Genomic DNA, 7,930 nt, shown 5'->3' on the forward strand with positions numbered 1-7,930 from the left:
GTGTAGATAACAGCCCCTCGGGAGGCATCGCTGCCTGCCTCCTCCCGTGCACAGAGCTAAAGCTCACAAGGGCCCGGTAGAGACACATTTTCCTTCTGCTTCAGGGAGAAAGGTTCTCCCAGGCTCCCTAAGGGCTGCCTCTCTCAGAAGGTCAACCTGGAATTGCTGCAGGTGCTGGTCCAATGATCCAGGTAAAGGAGGTGAAATGGGACTGTTGGCCTGAAAAAAAAGGGATTGTAAGAAAAGTTTCCAACCCTGAGGAAGCCCGAGGGAGGCCCAGAGCCGGGCCAGCGGGGAGTGCACACCTCCAGCCGTCCCCAGGAACTGGACAGCAGCCTGTGCAAACTGAAACCATCGCTGCAAAGGGGCAGAGGCCAGAAGAGGGGACCCAGGGCCATGCCCGCATTTCAGACCCAGACAGCCCCTCCCGGGGTCACAGGGACAGGCAGGGTGGCCTGTACCCCCAGAAACCTGGCAAGGTGGTCCAGGCCTCCCCCTTTTATGGGATTGGGATGGCACTTGAGTGGCTCATTCTGGGGACAGACAGAGACATATCATCTGTACTTCAGCCTGTGGGAGGCTGGGAGGGACATCAAAGTTACATTAATTTGGAGACTGTCCCTTCTGACCCAAGCCAACCACTACTCCTATATCCTAGAACTGTTTCCTTGGCCAGGGCTTCCGTGCCCACCCAGCCCAGAGTTTCAAGCAGAGGTTATGTTCTCTGCTTCCATACCTCCAGTGACAAGGCCCTCACCACCTTGCCAGACAGCCCTTCTGTCTTTGGTCACTTTGAATTGTTAAGAAGCCCGTCCTCTATCGGAGTGAAATCCCTGCCATTTCTTCCTAGTCCCTTCACTGCTCACAGAACTTAGCTGCTCGCTCCAGGTCAGGGCAGCCTGCAGGCATCTCCAGGCAGAGGCCCTGCCTTTCCTGTATGTCTCCAAGCCAAACGAGTGCAGGTCCGTACAGGGGGCCTCAGCGTCTGAGTTTAAGCTTGCTCCCCTTCCTGTACAATCCAGCCCTGATTTTAAGGCCCTTTCACATCTTTGGGGACAAGACCCCTTTGAGAATTTAATGCAAGCATCTCTGTGTGAAATAATGCATGTGTACACAAAATGTTGCATAGAACTTTAGAGGGTCCATGGACTCTGAGTAAAGAACCCTTTCTCCAATGTATGTCACAGTTTCTAGAAAGTACTTGGTATTTAATATTTATTTATATATTCAAATATTTACAGAGGGCTTACTATATACCGTGCACTCTTTCAGGTCCTGGCATTGAGGGATGAACAAAACAGACTGTGGGGGGTGGGGCAGGCACAAAAAGGGCAGTGCATCGCCAAGGCAAATTTACTGTGATCAATCCAGTGAGGAAAACTGATCAGGGTGGCTCAATAAGAGGCAGCAGGATCAGGGATGCTGGGAGGTTTCGGAGGGCCTCTCGGGGGAGGTGACATCTGAGTAGAAGCCAGTGGAGCCTGAAGGGCCTTGGAGTAGCCTCCCCAGGAAGGTGTGGGAGAAGAGTGGGGCTGGGAGCAGGGGGAGGGTCTGGTGGGCCACATGAGCTGTTCAGATCTCGTCAACGTGCTATGGGTGACGTGCCAGACAGACCCTTAGAAAGATCACTCATCCAAAGAGCAGGGAAGGGAACTAAACGACAGCCAGAGATGTGCAAACATAGGTGTCATGGGTGTCCCAGAAGGAGAAGAGAAGGGAAAAAGGGCAGAAGGAATACCTGAAGAAATAATGGTAGAAAATTTCCCAACCTTATTGAAGGACATAGATATCCCTGTCCAAGAAGTACAACATACTCCCATCCGAAAAAATCTGAATAGGCCAACTCCAAGACACATATTCATCAGAATGTCAAATGCCAAAGACAAAGAGAGAATTCTGAGAGCAGCAAGAGAAAAGCAATGCATAACATATAAGGGATATCCAATAAGAGTAAGTGCTGATTTCTCACCAGAATCCATGGAGGCAAGAAGACAGTGGTCTGAAATATTTAAGATACTACAAGAGAAAAACTTCCAGTCAAGAATCTTATATCCAGCAAGACAGTCTTTCAAAAATGAAGAAGAAATTAGAATATTCACAGATAAACAAACTGAGAGAATTATTAAGCAAGAGACCAGATTTTTCAGGAAATACTAAAGGGTGTGCTAGATCCTGAAGAGAAAAGACAGGAGAGTAAAGACCCGGAGGAGAGTCTAGAAATGAAGATTATTATCAATAAAAGTAACTAAAAGTGTCAAAGAGTGGTGAAAATAAAATATGACAGATAAAACTCAGATAGTCAGGAATAAACTTAACCAATGATGTAAAGCACTTGTATTCAGAAAACTGCAACTCAGTGTTAAAACAAATCAAAAAAGCCCTAAATAACTGGAAGAACATTCCATGCTCATGGACTGGAAGACCAAATATCATTAAGATGTCAATTCTACTCAAATTGATATACAGATTTAAAGCAATCCAAATAAAAATTCCACCTGCATTAAAGAAAAAATAGAAAACACGATCGTTAAATTTATTTGGAAGGGCAAGGAGTCCTGAATAGCCAGAAACATCATAAAAAGGAAAAATGAACCCTCATCTCCAGACTTTAAATCATAATACCTACCTATAGTGGTAAAAACACTAAACACAGATACAATAGACCAATGGAACCAAATTGATTGTTCAGAAACAGATCCTCACATGTATGGTCAAGTGATTTTTGACTAGCCTGTCAAACTCACACAGCTCAGGCAGAACACTCCATTCAACAAATGGTGCTGAAAGAATTGGACATCCATAGCTGAAAGAAGGAAAGAGGATCCCTATTTCAAACCTTATCCAAAAATTAACTCAAAATGGATCAAAAACCTAAAAATAAAACTCCTAGAAGAAATTGGAAAATATCTTCAAGACCTGGTGGTAGGTGGTGGATTCTTAAAGGAGATTAGAGGAGGACTGAGTGGACTACTGATGTTTAATGTATGTAGAAGTTTTAATTAGCTTTACTGTAAAAGTGTGGAAATGTATAGAGTGGATGGTAACACACAGTTAGTAACAGCTAGTTTATAAATGGGGATGTGACTGAAAATGGTAGTCTAGTTATGTAAATGCCAATTGACAGAATGCTAGAGAAAAATCTAGGAACTGGATAGCACAGTAAACCAAGAGGTGGATGAGGATTGTGGTTGATGGTACAGATGCAAGAGTGTCCTTTGTGAGCTAGAGCAAATGTACATCACTACTGCAGGGTGTTGGGAATGTGGAGAAGCATGGGAAAAATACAGCTGGAGTGACCTATGGACTGTGGTTAGTAGTAATAATATAATATTCTACCATCTATGCAAAAGATGTACTGTGTTGATACTGAGGCAGTATGGAAAATATGAGCGAAATGTATACTATGGACATGGTAACAATCAGATGATGTTATTTTATCTGTAGCAAATGACACACCACAGTGTGGTGTGTTGATGGAGGGGTGTTGTTTGGGAATTCTGCACATGTGCATGATTGTTTTATAAGTTTACAACTTCTGTCATAAAAAATAATTTAAAAAATAATAATAAGGTGGGTTAGGGGAAAAACACACCAAATATAAGATAAGGACTATGATTAGTAGTAAGATTTTGACAATAATTTTTCGTAATTTGTAACAAATGTCTCACGACAATGTAAGATGTTGGTGGAGGGTTGACGTACGGGACTCCTGTATGATGTTATGCACGTTTGCTTTGTAAGTTCACAACTTTTCCTATACACTTATTGTTTATGTATGTTCAGATATAAATGATATAAAGATAATAATAGGATTGGTTGTGAAAAAATACTTTGATTAGTAGTAATATTTTGATAATGCTCTTTAATCATTAGTTAAAAAGGTTTAACAACAATGTAAGTTATTGGTGGTAGGGTGAGTTATGAGAGTCCTGTATGTTATATATGTTTGTTTTGTAAGTTCACAACTATTATTATGCACTTATTGTTTATGTATGTGATATACATCAATAATTTTTTTAAAATTAAAAAAAAAAGCAGGGAAGGGAGCAGATGTGGCTCAAGCAGTTGAGCACCTGCCTCCCACATGGGAGGTCCCAGGTTGGGTTCCCAGCAAACAAACGAAAAAGCCAACTCAAGGGAGCCAATCTGGCTGGTTGTTGAGTGCTGGCCTCCCCCATGTGAGGTCCCGGTTCAATCCCTGGTTCCAGACCACAAAAGAAAGGGCAGGGACATCAAAGCGTATCCCTCTTTCATATTTTCTGGGTTCTGCATAAAGAAACCCTGGAAACAGACAAAAGAACCTAATAAAAGTGGTTACCTGTAAATATATACGTTTTATATTGCTTTTGACATTTTGACCACATGTATATACTGCTCATGTTAGCTTCTGCTGCTGCTGGAACAAACTGCCACAAACTGGATGACTTGCAACAGCAGAAATGTCTTCTTCCACAATTCTGGAGGCCAGCATCCAGGATCAAGGCTGTGGGGTGGCCGCGCCCCTCGGGAGGCGCCTTCCTGGCCTCTCCCAGCCACAGGTGGCGCCAGGAGCTCCTCGGCTTGTGGCTGTCACTCCAGCCTCTGCCTCCCTGTCCCATGGCCTCCTCTTCTGTCACATCTCCCCTGCGTCTCTCTCGTAAGGACACTTGTCACTGGATTCAGGGCCTGTCTAGAAAATCCAGCATAATCTCTTCATCTCGAAATCCTTAACTTAATTACACCTGCCAAGACCCTTTCCCAAACAAAGTCACCTTCGCAGGCCCGGGGAATCAGGATGCGAACGTGTATGTGGAGGCGTCACCATTCAGCCCATTACATTACTCAAAAGGGTGAAAGTTGAGGGGAAGGGATCTATAGGAACTCTGTCCTTTCTGCATGATTTTGCTATAAACCTACAACTGCTCTTAAAAAAACAAGCAAATAGAGACAAGAAAACAAACAAAAAACCAGTTTCTGGCTGTGGTGTGGCACGTGGACTGCAGGGAGCAGGGCGGGTGACGACGAGGTAGGGGAGGTGGACCGAGCTGGGACGCGTGCTGGAGCAGAGGCCCACAGCACGCGGCAGGATTCAGGGCAGGGGGCGGGGCAGAAGCAGCGCCCTCCCACCCCTCCCGGGTCTGGCGTGAGCAAAGGGGCTGAGGCTGGAGCCTTCACTGAGGCTGGGGAGGCTGGAGGATGGGGCTGGAGAGGGGGCAGGTCACGAGGGGTCTGTTTTGGACACGCCCAGGCAGAAGACAACACGGACAGCGGGGTGTACACACAGCGAGGGGTGGAGAGCGGGCAAAGTCCTTTGATACCCGAAGCCTCAGGCGTGGAGTGACCAGCCCCGGCTGCAGGAGTGCCAGCACCTCCTGTCCAGAGGCGGCAGTGACTCAGCTGGTGAAATCCAGGCTTCTCCCAGCCTAGGCTTGTGCAACCAAGTCTCTGAATCTAACGGTAATCATCACATCTCCAGGGTAAATTTCAGGATCCCCATGACTAATCTTTCCACATAATTCTGCCTCCAGATCAAACAGGACAATAGGCACAGTAGAATCCCATTTTTGTACAAAAATTTGGCTCGCCTCATGCATGTACATGACAATCCTTAATCCTTGCTGAGTGAGGCATTGTGCTGAGCACTGCATATTTTTTCTCACTTAATTCTGCCAGCCACCACTATGAAGTACTATCATTATTCCCATCTTACAGAGGAAGAAAATGAAGCTCAGAGAACTTAAGTAACTTGTCCACAGTCAACCAGCTAGTAATCATTGGGACTGAGATTTGGACCCTCGTAAGGTTGGCCTTTGCATCTATAATCATTATCTCCCCCAGCCTTGCTTCTGCATGCTCATGGATAAAAGGCATATAAAGTTCAAAAAGATAGCTATAAAACTGTTAATAGTGGTCCCTTCTGGAGGGGAGAAGCAGGGGGGACCTCCCATTAGAGTGTACTGCATTGCTTTGAATTTTCTTCAATGAACATGCTTCTCTAATTTAAAACACACACACATTGACATAGATGTGCAATGGACACAACCAATCCAATGTCCACAGAGAAAATGTGGAATGGGTGTGGGAACGGTAGCCATGGTGGCTGCTGGGTGTGGGGAACGGGAGGAAGAGATGAGATGTGGAGGCGTTTTCGGGACGTGGAGTTGTCCTGGATAGTGCTTCACGGACAATTACGGGACATTATAGATCCCCCCAGGGCCCACTGGATGGAACGTGAGAGAGTCTGCGCTATGATGTGAACCATTGACTATGGGGTGCAGTGATGCTCAGAGATGAACTTACCAGGTGCAATGGATGTATCACAATGATGGGAGAGAGTGTTGCTGTGGGGGGAGTGGGGGGCGGGGGCGGTGGGGTTGAATGGGACCTCATATTTTTCATAATGTAATTAAAAATAAATAAATAAATAAATAATTAAAAAAACACACACACACACACACATATATTGTCAAAAGAAAAATCTGGAAGAATATACACCAAAATGTCAGCAGTGTCTACATCTGGGGAGCATGAGAGGGGGACTGTTTACCTTCTACACTATATATATATCTCAGGGTTGTCTGAACTTTGCACAATGAGCATGTACAGCTTTTTGTAGGCAAAAAAAGTATTTGAGGCTTTGTGTTTAACGTAATTTTTTTCTATTAGAGGTATAGGTTTATAGAAAAAATCATGCAGAAAATACAGAGTTCCCAGATACCACTCCCCTTCCACTCTTAACACCTGGCATTAGTGCAGTACTCTTGTTACAACTGAAAGAATATTATAATTGTACTACAACTATGGTCCACAGTTTACATTAGGATTCACTGTTTGCATTGTACAGTCCTATGGATTTTTAAATTTTTTATTCTAGTAACATATATACAAACTAAAATTTCCCCTTTTAATCACATTCAATTACAAAATTCATTGCTGTTAATTATGCTTGCAGTATTGTGCTACCGTCCATCACCAAAGCATTTCCATCACTCCCAATAGGAATTCTGTACCAAGTAAGCATTAACCCTCCATTCCCTACCCCACCCCAGCCCTGGTAACCTGTCTTCCAGTTTCTGGCTCTATGAGTTTACTTATTCTAATTATTTCATATAATGAGATCACACAATACTTGTCCTTTTGTGTCCATGTTGTCACGTGTTATCAGAAAATCATTCGTTTTTACAGCTGAATAATATTGTATTCCATGTATTTACCACAATTTGCTTAGCCGTTCATCGGCTGATGGACACTTCCTCAGCCATCTTTTTTTTTTTTCCCAAATTCGACTCAGTTTATTCATTTTTTTAAAAGACATTACATTAAAAAAATATGAGGGGAAACGGACTTGGCCCAGTGGTTAGGGCGTCCATCTACCACATGGGAGGTCCGCGGTTCAAACCCCGGGCCTCCTTGACCCGTGTGCAGCTGGCCCATGCGCAGTGCTGATGCGCACAAGGAGTGCCCTGCCACGCAGGGGTGTCCCCCACATAGGGGAGCCCCACGCGCAAGGAGTGCGCTGCGTACAGAGAGTCGCCCAGTGCGAGAGAAAGTGCAGCCTGCCCAAGAATGGCGCCGCCCACACTTCCCGTGCCGCTGATGACAACAGAAGCGGACAAAGAAACAAGACGCCGCAAATAGACACAGAGAACAGACAACTGGGGGGCGGGGGAGATTAAATAAATAAATAAATCTTTAAAAATATATATATATGAGGTCCCCATTCGCCCCCACCGCCCCCACCCCACCACTCCCCCCACAGTAACACTCTCCCCCATCATCATGTCACATCCATTGCGTCTGGTGAGTACATCTCCGGGCATTGCTGCACCCCATGTCCTGTGATCCACACCATAGCCCACACTTTCCCATGTTCCATCCAGTGGGCCATGGGAGGACATACAACATCCGGCAATTGTCCCTGCAGCACCACTCAGGACAACTCCAAGTCCCG

The sequence above is a fragment of the Dasypus novemcinctus genome, chromosome 2 (assembly GCF_030445035.2).
Source record: "Dasypus novemcinctus isolate mDasNov1 chromosome 2, mDasNov1.1.hap2, whole genome shotgun sequence".
In the NCBI taxonomy this organism is placed as follows: domain Eukaryota; kingdom Metazoa; phylum Chordata; class Mammalia; order Cingulata; family Dasypodidae; genus Dasypus; species Dasypus novemcinctus.